Below are 14,441 nucleotides of genomic sequence, written 5' to 3' on the forward strand. Positions count from 1 at the left end.
CCGAAGCTCGGTAACTGGGTAAAAGCACATCGAACACAGACATGGGGGCACGGTGTGAGGTACTCTTCCAGACAACCTGACTGGGCCTCCATGTCAGGTAGTCCATAATCACCTGTGACTCCAGCTCCAGGGAGGCCTGACACCTCTGGCCTCCACAAACACCTTCACCTTCGTGCATATAGCCCTCCACATCCACATAACAAAAATTAACATTAAAAAAAAACTAGGAGATTAAGAGAACGGGTTCATTCAAAAGATGACAGCAGTAAATGATGCTGAGAATTCAAATAAAAATAACTATGACATGTCCTTTGAATGTAGCAACAGGGACATTGCCCAAGACTTTGGCAAGCATGTCAATCTTTGGGATGTTCACTTGGAGCTGACAGGGCCATCTTAATAGACTTAGATATATTAGAATATTCCCCTTTATGAGTAGAAACTCAGTCACTGATGTCACCCCCATGAACACCCCAATCCCTTTCTAAGAAGATGTACCTTACTGAATTAGCAGAATGACCCAATGCCTTCCTGAAGTGCATCAGAGAACTCACTTATTCAGCCCAGAGCCAAGGTCACCTGAAAAATAATAAGAATCTATCTCTGAAGGCTAAGGAAGCAAAACAGGCTTCATCAACATCTAAGCACAACTAGCTCTGCCCAACGTCCTTCTAGAAGAGAAGAAACAAATTCTTTTCAGGGAAACAGGGGAGGACTTATTTCTAGGGCTTTTGCTAGCACAGGCAGATGCCATCCAAAGGGCCTTTCTCTGAACTGCAGAGCCAGGATGTCCAAGTTTGAAACCAACTGACCCACTGCACTCCCTTCACCTCCTCGTGTCTCCATCCGTTCGTCTGTTAAAATAAGTGAAAATATAAATTGCCACAAGCGATGGATAAAAACCATACCAAATTCCCTAGTGCTTGGCACATAGGAAGATAGGGAATATTGTTAGACGATATTATACTGTGAACATTATGATATAGTTATCATCAGAAATCTTTCTCTTTTCCCGGCCACGTGTGAGCCTGCTAGTCCCGAGGCCTCCCCATCACCACCTGCACACACCCTGCTCTTGGCAACCGCTAAGAGACACTATTCTTGCTACACACATAAGATCTAGTAGACTTTCTGGCACACCAATCATGCTTTGGGATGAGCTAGTAAAGGTCCAAGGGTATCTACCAAAATGCATTTATCAAAGCAAAAAGATATTGCTTCCAGGAATGAAAACTATCACATATGGGGAGGCAGGAAAAGCTGGTAAGTAGGAAGTAGAGAGCCTGAAGTTTGCACAGTGCTCTGTCTAAAGGCCTGAGATCCATCCGCTTGATATTAGTACGCCCAGTCACAGAGCAGCCTGACCGCACAGCAGGGGGAATAGATAGCAGCCCTGTGGGTTGCTGGCTTTTTATCCTTTCAGGGGAACTCCCTTTACAGGCAACAGAAGCGAGAGGGCAGTTTGAAAAGAATGCATATCTCTTGCAAACGCCAGAGACCGCCTTTCCACCACTCGCTCCATCAGTCTGAGGCTAGAGGTGGTGAAGGTTCTGGGGACCGATGACAATGTTGGAACGCCAAAAACAAAACAACAAAAACCGGACATAATCCAGCAAAACCCAACAAATTACATGACATTTCAAACCCAGCAGGAGACAAAACACAAACCCCCCCAAAGAGGAAGTGAAGGGTTCACTCTAGCCAAACAATGAAGTCAACACTTTGAAAAGGGGGGGGGGGGGACCTAGCACAAAAGGGCAACCTAAACACCTTAAACAGCACAGAGAGCTGTGACCAAAAAGTCTGTGGCTACCACTTCTCTGCCATGCAACTGTCTCTGGGACACAGATTTGTAAGCTGTCAATTTCAGGGATGAGCAAAGAGAAATTAAAAGCTCCTGTCTTCTAGAAGCAAAACTTAACAGGAATGATATAATGAAATCATCAGGTTAAGGAAGGGAGCCGGAGGCCACTGCCAGGGAATGGACAGTCAGGAAGATGACCTGAGGGGCCTCAGATGGTTTTTATTCCAACCTATGCTGGGCAATGACCATAAAGATATATTCCATGTAATGAAGCCTTGTAAGTTGCGCTGAAAAAATCATAAATGTGAGTTAGGTATTCCCTGTGCCTCTAGGGGTTTCCGTTCTCATCCTCCATGTTTTGCTGAGAAACTGAGGTACAAAGAAACGAAGGAAATGGCCTGAAGCATGGCAGTGTGAGTCAGCAGCCTCATCAGGAAGCTGGGGCTGTGCCTCCTCACTTCCTGGTTTCCTCTATAAATATTAGTGTACATCGCCTTCCTCTCAGACGAGGGTCAGCGGTGGCAGCTGTGCAGCTTCGAGAGGCAGCTTTCCAGCAGGGAAGGCACAGATTTGAACTGTACTAGGGTGGGGCAAGATACCCTGACGTGGGTCAGCAGAAACCGGACTATCTCCCCAGATGGGTCTTTCCTCTTCCTAAGCCTGGAAAATCCATCTAGCCTGATGCTCTAACATCCTCTCGTAAAGGCGTGTCCTCGCAGCTCCCCACCCATCTCCCAGGCTCTCGGGACGGGGGCTGGGGGAGAGGGGGGAGCGTGGATGCGCAAATTAGCAGTGTTGTTTGTCCCCAAAGTTCCAGAATTCAATTGTGCTCCAGTGCGTGCCAAAAGCTCTCAGAGTGTGCCGTGCATTGTAATAAAGCTGGTACGTGCTCTAGCAAAGAACTTTGTTCTGTTTAACGCCCCCCACCCCCCGGAACATTTGTTTGGTCACCCGTCCCTCTACCGCAAAATAAGGGAAAGAAAGGAAAGAAAAGGCTACGCACTGCTTGTTTGGTACTTCCAAAGCATGAGTGGAAGTTTAACTAACTTCAAGGAAAAGCACGAGAACACTACACCCCAAACTGTTTGAGGACTTTCTACTTTTCAATGCACCGGAGCTGGACTCCAGAGCAAAGGGCAGCAGCGATCATTCTAGAGGTTATGTCATAGATGGTGTAATATTACCTTCTGCCCACTGGGATCTTATCAGCCCTCTGTTCCTGGTCTATTTTGAGACCCTTCCGAGCCCGCTACCTGGGACATGGGGTAGTGTTAATAAACCAACGACCAGCTGACAAGAGGTGAACCAGCCTCATCTGGAAAAGAACGATAGGCCAAAACATCTCTAGGCAGCTGATTTTATGCTTCAGAACACGGCTTCTTTGCCATGAAACTTAGAGGTACGCTGTACCTGTAGAGGTACGCTGTACATGTAGAGGTGCGCTATACACGTAGAAGTACGCTGTACACGTAGAGGTACGCTGTACACGTAGAGGTATGCTAACATTTAGAGGTGTTTTGTAAAGGTGTACCTGGAACCCAAATCAGCTAAGCAAGTGAGCAAAACATAGATGCATTCTGTTACTTAAATCTCTTTGTTATTTAAGAAGATAAACTATTAAAAAAGAATTTCAGTCAGGTGATGGTAGCACACACCTTTAAGCTCAGGAAGCAGAGGCTACACAGAGAAACCAAACAAAACAAAAAAGACTTCCTTAGCTAGGTGTGGTGCTGCTGCCTTTAATTCCGGCACTTGGAAGGCAGAAGACACAGGAGCATCTCTACGATTTCCAAGCCCACCTGGTCTACCTAGTGAGTTCCAGGACAGCCAGGACTACACAGAGACTGCCTCTCAAAAACAAACAAACAAAAAACAAAACAACAACAAAAATCTCTTAGCATAATGTGGCACACAACTTTAATCCTAGAACTCAGGAGGCAGGCAATTTTCTATGAGTTCAAGGCCAGCTTTGTCTATACAGTTCTAGGACAGCCAGGGTTACACAGTTCAAAAAAGCAAAAAACAAAACAAAACAAAACAAAAAAACAAAAAAACAAAAAAAAAAAAACAAAAAAAAACCTCTTCTTGAAGCAAAGCCCTGAGCCTGCATCCGCATCCTAGACTGTTAGTCAAGTCCACAATGTGATTAAGTCTTCCTTCATGACCGTGGTCCAATACACTGACTTCTCTCTTCCTGCAGACAGGTAGTCAGCTGTCAGTCTAATTGTCCTCCTACAGTATTTTTAGCTATTCACAAAAACCGTGCCGCTTCCCAGTCTAAGAGTAGCAGCTTTAAGAAGCGTTGCTTTGGTCCTCTGCCTGGCCCTCACACCAGTGCTGGCTGCCTGGGATGCTCCCTGCTGCTCCCTGCTGCTTCTCGTGGCTTACTCACACCCAAGACTGGAATCCCTTGTTTCTCACCTCCACACTCCCTTCCCTCCAACCTCCTGAACTCGAATGGCTTCCTCCCATTTCTCCGTCGAGTTAAGTGTAGACAGGGGCAGAGCTCTTGGAAGATCAGAGGATCTTATTGCCCGCACGTGGTTTTGTCTTCCTCAGCTTTTCAGAGTCCAGGTGGTTGGAGAGAGCAGTCTTTGGGGATTTAAAGTGATTGGTTAGACTTTGTCTCCACCCATTTCAAAATCATTGGTACAGAGCTTCTTATCCAGGATTTAGCCAGAATGCCTGACGCCTCAGGGGCCGGAGTGGTACACTTAGAAAACAACCAATTAAGATCATCAGCACCTGGTAACATGATTTGGGATCCTGAAAAGATGGTAGGAGCTGAGAGATGAGTTCCCATCAAAGCGTGTAAGACGGGCCAAGCTGCTGAGCCAGAAGGATGCCCTACTTTTTTTAGCTACCATACATATGAAGCAGTAAGCTCTTCCAGCTTCCACATGGGGCTTGCTGACTTGATAGCTATTGTGTGCAATAGCCTTTAAATTGTCTGTGTAGACAACAGTGAACAAATGTCCCTCCTATGGGAAAGTCACAGGCTCATTTGCTTTTCTTCTTTTTTTTTAAGACACTAAGGGCTAAATAAATAAGTCTTTCAAAGTCTCTCCTGCTCCATGACCATTCCTAGCTGTGAAAAGGCCAGAATAATTAGGTTAAGTCACTTCCAGCCCAATGCCATCTGTGCATCAAATTCAAGGATGAGCTGGTAGCGGTTAAGCCACTTACACGCCTTCTAGTCCCTGGGAAGCATAAGCAAGAAGTAATGAGTGACAGGGAGCTAAGAAAACAGCTGTCAGTATCTGGCTTCAGTTTATTTCAACCCTTGCCTTTCCAAAGATAAGAACAAGTGGGTACCTAAGGTGGGAGACCTGAGCTGGCCAGGAGACCCCTCTCTGTGCTGTGTAAGGTTGTGAAGTCACAGACCCGTGTTCAGATTCTAGTTCTGCCACTCACTGGCCACGGAACATTAGATGAACCAGTTAGCCTCTGAACGTCACATCTCTTTATCTGGACAATGGAAAAACAACAATATTTGCCTTGAAGATTGGTGAAGATAACCATAAAATGCCCAGTGTGGAGTAAGAGCTTGGCAAGGATCAAATAATTATTAGGAGATGAGTAAAACTGAGAGAGTTTGCTAGTAAACAATCCTCTTCGTATTAGTGCCGCCTCCGGCTCAGGATTTGGGAGCCCAGCCTTTCCACTGACTGGATCCTCACTCAACAAGAATGCCATCTGTTTGCCGGCTTGCTGCAATATTCCAAGAGTAAAGTTCCTTCAGAAAGTACCCCGCTGAAGAGAGAATTATAAAGAGTAAGCAGAAAATCGAGGGCAAAAGCGTTTCTGGAACAAGAACCTTCCGAGGCCCTCTGAACAGCCTCTGGGGGTCTCACAAGAACACCACAATTTAAGTGTCTGTTACTGTTCATTGTTGCAGCAGACATCTGTATCTTGGTATTTCCAGTCTGACGGTGCCTGTGGATTAAGCAGATTTTTTCTGGTGTTGGATATTAAAGTGAATGCAGTCATGCCTTGGCATTCCAAGGCGACTGATTCTCAAGCTCCCTGCAGATAGCCAAAGCCTCAGATGCTCATTGCTTCTATAAAATGACTATGTATTTGCATAGAATATGGTATATATGTCTATATGTATACAAATCATCTTTAGATTGCTCACAACACTTAAAATAATGTGAATGTGGGCAGTGGTAGTTCACACCTTTAATCCCAGCATCTAGGAGGCAGAGACAGGTGGGTGGATCTCTGAGTTCGAGGCCAGTTTGGTCTATAGAGTGAGTTTCCAGGACAGCCAGGACTACACAGAGAAACTCTGTTTAGAAAACAAGACAAAATAAAATACAAAAACAAGAACTCACCAAGTGATGCATTACTTTGGGTTATTTCTTTGCAGGGTGGTGGTGGCTCATACCTTTAATCCCAGCACTCAGAAGGTAGAGGCAGGTGGATCTCTCTGAGTTTAAGACAGAGTGAGTTCCAGGACAGCCAGGGCTACACACACACACACACACACACACACACACACACACACACCAAAACCTTGTCTCAAAAAACTAAGAACGAAAAACAAACCAAATAAATAAATGTCAATAGTTTTTATACTATGATGTTTGGGTACTAGTAACAAAATTTATCACAAGTTCAAAAGACAACCTTTAAAGTATTTTCTCTCTCCCAGCATGTTTATGTGTTTTTATCATACACTTGGGTGCTTCCTACATATGTGTATGTATACCATGCACATTTCTGGTACTGCAGAGGTCAGAAGAGGGCACCAGACACCCAGGAACTGGGGTTAGAACACGTGAGCTGCTGTGTGGGTGCTGGGAATTGAACCCGGGGCCTGTGCAAAAGCAGCAAGTGTTCCTAACTGCTAAGCCATCTCTCTAGCCCCTAATATATTTTCTATTTGCAGTTAAATATACAGACATGGAATCCATGCATATAGAGGGTGAATTGAATGTAAGTATGAAGAAGGGGTAAAGAAGGGAGGCCCAGAGCTTCCAAAATAGTTCTGACACATATCAATGGTCCCTGACATCATTTCATCCTTGTGTCGTTATTGTAGGTCAGATGCTGTGTGCCTGTCCCCATAAATCCCCATGTGTTGAAAGTGCTCTAGTTCATGGTGCTTTGGGAAGGTTGTGGAACCTTCAGGAAATGGGGCCTAGGAGGAAGGAATTAGGATACTGTGGGCACACCTTTAAGGAGATATTGGGAGCCAGTTTTAGTTATTTTCCTCAATGCTGTTAGTACAGCTAACAAACTATCTGGCCAAAGTCACTTAAGGACAGAAATGTTGGTGTGATTTTGGATCACGGTGTGAGGACGCAGTCCATCATGGTAGGGAAGGTGTGGAGATGGAGCAACTCTACCGTGACCGCAGGGATGAGAGAAAACAGGTCACGTGGAGTCCCAGTCAGGAGGCAGAGAAAGATGAATGCCGTTGCTGGACTCACTTGTCCACTGTGTCTTCATTGTGGGACCCAATCCAAGGGGCGTTGTCACCATTTAAGATAGATCTTCCCTCCTCAGCTGATCCTCTCTGGAAGTGGCTTCCTAGACACATCTAGAGGTGTGTCTCCTAGGTGCTTCCAAATCCAGTCAACTTGGCAATCGAGACTAATTATAACAGACTCTAACCCCTCTCCATACCTCTTCTCTCTGTGTGTCTCAGCCTCCAGGATGTGAATGGGCCTCTACTACTGTCTCCTGATGTGTCTCACCATGGGCCAAAGCAATACAGACAGACAGACACACACACACACACACACACACACACACTTACTGAAGCCTTGACCCCGAAACAAACCTTTTCTCTATTTTTTCCCCAGTTTGCCAAGCTGTGACTGTTTATTAACTAGCCAGATTATAAAAATGCCATGTGTGACACCTTAGTTAATTTGTCTAATGAACCTGTTAGTCAGCCTGACAGTGGTGGTGCACATCTTTAATCCCAGCACTCGGAAGCAGAGGCAGGCAGATCTCTGTGAGTTCAAGGCCAGCCAGGTTTACAGAGCTAGTTCTAGAACAAGCTCCAAAGCTACAGAGAAGCCCTGTCTCAAAATACAAAACAAAACAATAACAACAAAACTGTTAGTTTAGTCTTCCCTATTGCCAGCATCTCTCCTATCCACAAAATGAGCTGTCCTTCTCCTCATTCCACTAGTGGAAAAGATAACGAGGAGACCACAGGAAGTTATTTGGTTCCTTGAAGCATTTCCAACTGTATAGGTCTTGTGAATCAGATCCTCCACGGAAACGATGCCATGTTTACCAAGAGATGGAGCAATCAAGGGATTATCTGTCAAGGAAGTTCGCTTCTTACTGATTTCGCCATAGCCGTGCTTGTAGATGACTTGAGGTTGGGTTAGCTTGGGGTACCCCCATGCAATGTATGGTTCCACAATCAGCATGTCAGATGAAGCCTTGTCAAGCTTGACAGAGGGACCATGGAAGACCTGATAGAGACAGGAAAGCGGCACTACCTTACAGACTTTAGTGCCTGCACCATTGATACCTCAGATTCTGATGACGAACATCAGTTTGGGTTCTGCAAGCACCTAGCTGTTTCCAGCTTCCCTCGCCATCCAAGTAATCAGTCGTGTACACCTGCCTGTATTCCTTGTGATGGTGCTTTGCCTTCTTGTAGCTTAGCTTCCTTCTTGCCTTTTGTAGCGTCTTCAGTGCAGACTTCTGCAGGAGCTTCTCCTTCAATTCCTCCAAATCCCTCTGCTTTTTCCTAAGGATTTCTGGCACAGCAGGAGTCCTCCCCCCCCCCCCCAACCTCCCCTTACAGCCTCCATGTTCCAGTGGGGGAAAAAAGAGCTTTCCTCTTTGAATTTATTTGCTTGTTTGTTTGTTTAACTATTTATTTACTTGTTTTTGTGTGTTTCCCGTCCCCTCTCCCCCCCACCCCCCCCAAACAAGGTTTCTCTGTATAACATACTGGCTGTCCTGGAACTTGCTTTGTAGATCACCTTTTCTCTTTTTCAATAATTAATTGTCTTGGATATTTTGTCACGATGATGGAAAAGTGACCGGCTCAGCAATACACTGATATAAGCAAACAAAAGCATTGTGCTACATGAACTGAAGTTACACAAGAAGGGAGGGGAGGAGAAGGGGGAGCAAGGTTAAGGGGGAATAACAGGACAGAGTTTGCTTTACCACATTTAGGAAGAGCTTCTCCACCAGAAGTGGTCTTCTTTTTTCTGCCCCTCCATATACAAGATAATAGTTGAACTTCGAGGCTTTTGTTTGTCTATCATGTTCCCCCTCCACCCCACCCCACCCCACCACTAGCTGTCCTGAGCTCACTTTGTAGACCAGGCTGGCCTCAAATTCACAGAGACCCACCTGCCTCTGTCTCCTGAGTGCTGGAATTGAAGAAAGGCACGCCCCACTACACTTGGTTTAGTTTTGTTTTTTGTTTTGTTTTGTTTTGTTATTTTAATTTAAAAGATATGTGAGAATGATAAAGCTAGGAGGCTGAGGTGTACACCTTTAATCCCAGTCAGGCAGATCTCTTGAGTTCAAGGCCAGCCTGGTCTTCAGAGTTCCAGGACAGGCTCCAATGCAACACAGACAAACCCTGTCTTGAAAAACAAAAACAAAAAATAATAAGAAAGCAAGTGTGGTGATGTATTTGTATAACCCTGGCATTTAGAACCCCAGCATTTGAGAAGGGAGGTAGGAGGATTAGAAGTTCATGGTCATCTTCAGCTACATAAAGCGTTCTGGGCTAGCCTGGGCTACATGAGACCCATATTGAGTGTTAATTTGACAGAATTTAGATTCCCTTAGGGGATAAACCTCTAGGCACCCCTGTAAGAAATTATCTAGGTTAGGTTAATGAAGTCAGAGAGACCATCTTAACTATGGGTTGTAGTGTTCTATGGGCTGCAGTCCAGTTCTGAATCCAAAGGAGAAAATGAGACCAGTGTCTCCGTCTACTTCCTTACTGCTGGTGCAATGTGACCAACTTCCTGAAGCTCCCACTGCCATCCCTTGGCACACTCTGATGTATTGTAACCTGGAACTGCAAGCTACAATAAACCAGGCCTGGGGGTGGAGAGATGGCTCAGTTAAGAGCACTGGCTACTCTTCGAGAGGACCTGGGTTCAATCCCCAGCAACCATCTGGTAGCTCAGAGCTGTCTGTAACCCCAGTTCCAGGGGATCTGACCCTCTCACAGCACTTATAACAAACAAATAATCTAAATATCTAAAAATAAAAGGCAGCTCTTCCTCAAGTTGCTTCTTGTCAGGTATTCTGTGACAATGAGAAGAGTAATGTAAGTCACCATTTCTAACACAGAAAGAAAACGACTATACATACACATTTAGGAACATATCTAAATGAATGTGTTAGTGACAGAGACATCCACTTGGATACAACGCCTTTCTAGAGCAATACTGTTACTCTTGGGTGAGTAACACACATAAGACTCTGCAGACACTACAGTCCCCTGCAAGAGTGTTCAGTCACTAAGAGGAAACCACAGACTTGGAGCACAGACATATTGTCTCAGTTAGGGTTGCTATTGATATGATGAAACCCCATAACCAAAAGTAACTTGGGGAGCAAAGGACTAAAGTCACCCACGGTTCCATATCAAAAGCAGTTCATCATCAAAACCAGTGAGCACTGGAACCTGGAAGTAGGAGCTGACACAGAGGCTGGGGAGGAAGGCTGCTTATTGGTTTGCTAATCATGGCTTGCCCAGCCTGCTTTCTCAGAGAACCCAGGACCACCAGCCCAAGGATAGCATCACCTACCATGGTCTGGACCCTTCGACATCGATCATTAGTTAAGAAAATGCCCCACAGTGGGATGTTATAGAGGCATTTTCTCTCAATTGAGGTTCCCTCCTTTCAGATGACTCTAGCTTCTGTCAAGTTGACATAAAACTAGCCAGGACACACATGAAAGCAGAAAGAGATGCTTGCACATCTTTATTGTGTTTTTCGGTGATTTAAACCAAGTAGGATTAAATGCTTTTCCCTTTGGTGATAGCCTGTGCTTGTAGCTCCAGCTGTTCAGGAGATTGAAGCAAGCGGATTGTTGGAGTTCAGGAGTTTAAGACCAAGCTGAGCAATATAAGCAGCCTTCATCTAATACTAATAATAAATATTTTTTTTTCTTTTTTTTTTCATGGTTTATTTTTTTTATATTTAAAAATTTCCATCTCCTTCCCTCCTCCTCCCCCCTCCCTCCCCTCCTCCTCCCCCTTCCCTCCCCTCCTTCTCCCCCTTCCCTCCCCTCCCCTCCACCCATACCTCCCCTCCCTCCTTCTCAAGGCCAAGGAGCCATCAGGGTTCCCCACTCTATGCTTAATAATAAATATTTTAATTAAAAAAACTTTCCCCTGAGCTTCTGAGTTCATGAAGTTGGTCTCCTGCACTTTACTTCTTTTCTGAGTGTTTGAAAGTTCCACCCCGGTTCCAGTTTTTCAGCTCTCTATAATATATCACCAAATATTTATTGAATGATAGTGATCTTGCTTATAACTGCTATGGTATCTATACCTTAAATTAACTGCACTTATTGTGTTGTCTTTGTGATATTTTGATGATTTCCAGATGCATATATATCACATAAATAGAAAGAGGGTGGAGATACAGCAAAGCCATTCAAAATAGAACCAGACACTCAGCTACCCCATGTGTTTTAAATATATTACCCATACAATTAAGAACACAGTATTATAAACCAACTCTATAAATCTTAGGATAAAACCAGTAACATAGCAACTCTTCTTAGCCACAAAGAGGCCCTGAATAATACAGATTCCAGGGTGATGCTCTTTGGATACTCCTGATATTCCATAGCATCCAAAATAAACAACAGCATGTTCCTTTCTGTGCAAAATGAAGGGGAACACTTCTTCTTTCATATATATATATTTGTCCATCTCATTTTGGAAAATTTTAGAGACTTTTTTTTGAACATGACTTTTAAAATACGAAATAGAGCTTGGATGTAATGACACACACCTTCAATCCTAGCACTCCAGAGGCAGAGGCAGGCATCTTGATATCCTCAAGTTTAAGGTTAACCTGGTCCTCACAGCAAGTTCCAGGATGGGCACAGCTATGTATATTTCATTTATGTACATCTCACATACACACACACACACACACATACCAAGGACTAGATTATTTTAGTGACAACACAGCATTCCAATGCAAATACTTTACTGTTTAAGACATTAGAATTGTGTTTTAGCCAGGTGTGTGGTAGCACGATGCCTTTAATCTCAGCACTTGGGAGGCAGAGGCAGGTGAATCTCTGTGAGTTCGAGACCAACCTAGTCTACAAAGAGAGTTTCAGGACAGCTAGGGCTGTTACACAGAGAAATCCTGTCTTGAAAAACCAAAACAAAGCAAGCAAGCAAACAAACAAAAAACAAAAACAAAAACAAACTGTGCTTTAAATATAATCACAAACTTACCAACTCTGAAATCAATAATTCCTTTATGTTCTCAATACATAGTCAGTATTCCCTGTCTTTAAAAACAATCAGATGTGTCTTTTCTTCCATTTTTCTTTTTCTTTTTTTTTTTTTTTTTTTTTTTTTTTTTTTTTTGGTTTTTCGAGACAGGGTTTCTCTGTGGCTTTGGAGCCTGTCCTGGAACTAGCTCTTGTAGACCAGGCTGGTCTCGAACTCACAGAGATCCGCCTGCCTCTGCCTCCCGAGTGCTGGGATTAAAGGCGTGCGCCACCACCGCTCGGCTCCATTTTTCTGAGTGTGTGTGTGTTATATGCAGTATTATAAGTGTGTTATATGAAGTATGTGCGTGTTATATGTCATGTATGTGGGCACTCTTGTGCACATGAGCAAACAGGGACATGTATGTACAGGTACACATGGAGAGCAGCAGTCCATGTTGGATGTCTGTTCAGTCTCTCTCCACCTTATATTTTGAGACAGGATCCCTCACTGATGGCTGGAGCAGCTGGCCAATAAGCTCCAGGAATCCACCTGTCTCTGTTTCACCCCTCAGTGTTGGGGTTACAGATGCATAATGCACACTCACTGGACCCAGCTTTGTTGATTTGTTCTGATTTTGTGACAGCGTCTCACTCTGTAGCCCTGACTGGCCTGGAACTAACTCACAGAGACTGGCCTGTCTCTGCCTGCAGTGTTGCCTGTCCGGATTCCATGTGCTGGTGGCCCAGTTTCACAGCAAAAACTTTATTAACCAAGCCATGGTTCGCCCCCCGCCCCCCGCCCCCACCTCCTTTATTGAAACAGCAACTCACTTTGTATTTCAGGCTCTCCTGAAGCTCAGCATGTACACTAGAGCCGCCTAGAACTTGTAGCCACCGTCTTGCTTCTGCCTCCTGAGTGCTAGGATTACAGGCCTGCATCACCTTCCCCAGTTTCTATCCTCAGTTGTTAAGGACAGTAGCTGTTTTATTGCTTTTTTTTTCTCTTTGTTAAACTTTTTAAAGATTTATTTTATGAGAATGAGTATTTTTGCTTATGCAGATGCATGTGAACCACGTGCCCAAGGAGGCCAGGAACAGACTTCAGATCCCCTGGAACTAGAATTAGACAGTTGGGAGCTGCCTTGTGGCTGTTTTTAAGGAACGCACAGATCTGACATCCTTTGCAGTTCCTCTTAGAAATATTTCCTTAAATAAACGTTTAGTCATGTTATATTTTATCATAAATTCAACAATCCCGGCCAGCCATCGCTGAGATGGGTCCACATTGCTCAGCAGTGAAAACAGGACCCCAAGGAGTCTTTCCCCATGCCCTCTTTCCAACACAGCTGCTGAGAACTGAGATGGAGCGGCAGGTTGGGATCTTTATCCCGATCCTAACTAATCATTATTTAACTCTGCAGAGTAACTCTGAGCAAATTCTTCTTCCATGTGTCTGTGCTGAGGCTGGAGAAAGAACAAGTTAGCCCAAACAACCTCAAAATTTCCTCTGGTTCTTAAGATTCAACGTGTTTGATTTAATTTTAATTCTTTTTTTTTTTTTAAGTCAGTCTTCTATATGGTAGTGCTCTGCCTCAGTAAATTCAACCAAGGTGGAACAGAAAAGGGCAAAAAGCTAACACAGCCTTACTAAATATGCAGAGACTGTTTTTCTTGTCCTTGTTTTCTAAACAATACTACGGAACAGATTGTATCAGGTGACTGAAAGTACATAAGAAAAGACTGGGTGGAGCTCCACCAGCAGACTGCTCACCTGACACAGGGGATGCCCTGGGTTTGATCCCCCGCCTGCATAAATGGGGAGTGGTGACACCAGAACCTTCTAGACACAGGAGGATCAGAACTTCAACGTCATCCTGCCCTGCAGAGTTGAAAGTAAGTCTGGATTACATGAGACCCTATCTTGAAATAAACAAGCCAAAACAAACAAACAAACAAACAAACAAAGCATATAGAAATATGTACCTAGGAACTGTGCCGATAGTACACTATTTTTTATGTGGATTTGGGGGTATTCAAAGAGAGAGGGCTGGGACCAATCCTCTTTAGGTACTGAGGAATAGATGCAGAGGCAACTGACTGATTATACTATATATCATGGTGTTATTTGAAAAATAAAAAAATTAGACAGCAGATTATTTGCAATCATAACCCAGCCAAATCTCAACTTTCCTTCCCTTGAATAAATAGTTAGCCATCCCAA

At 44.2% G+C, this 14,441-nt stretch overlaps 1 pseudogene; it reads right to left on the minus strand.

The window, feature by feature from the left end:
• Window positions 1-7,884: 7,884 nt before the first annotated feature.
• On the minus strand, window positions 7,885-13,159 carry LOC121677234 (annotated as a pseudogene).
• Between the last annotated feature and the right edge of the window lie 1,282 nt (window positions 13,160-14,441).

The sequence above is a fragment of the Arvicola amphibius genome, chromosome 6, assembly GCF_903992535.2.
Source record: "Arvicola amphibius chromosome 6, mArvAmp1.2, whole genome shotgun sequence".
In the NCBI taxonomy this organism is placed as follows: domain Eukaryota; kingdom Metazoa; phylum Chordata; class Mammalia; order Rodentia; family Cricetidae; genus Arvicola; species Arvicola amphibius.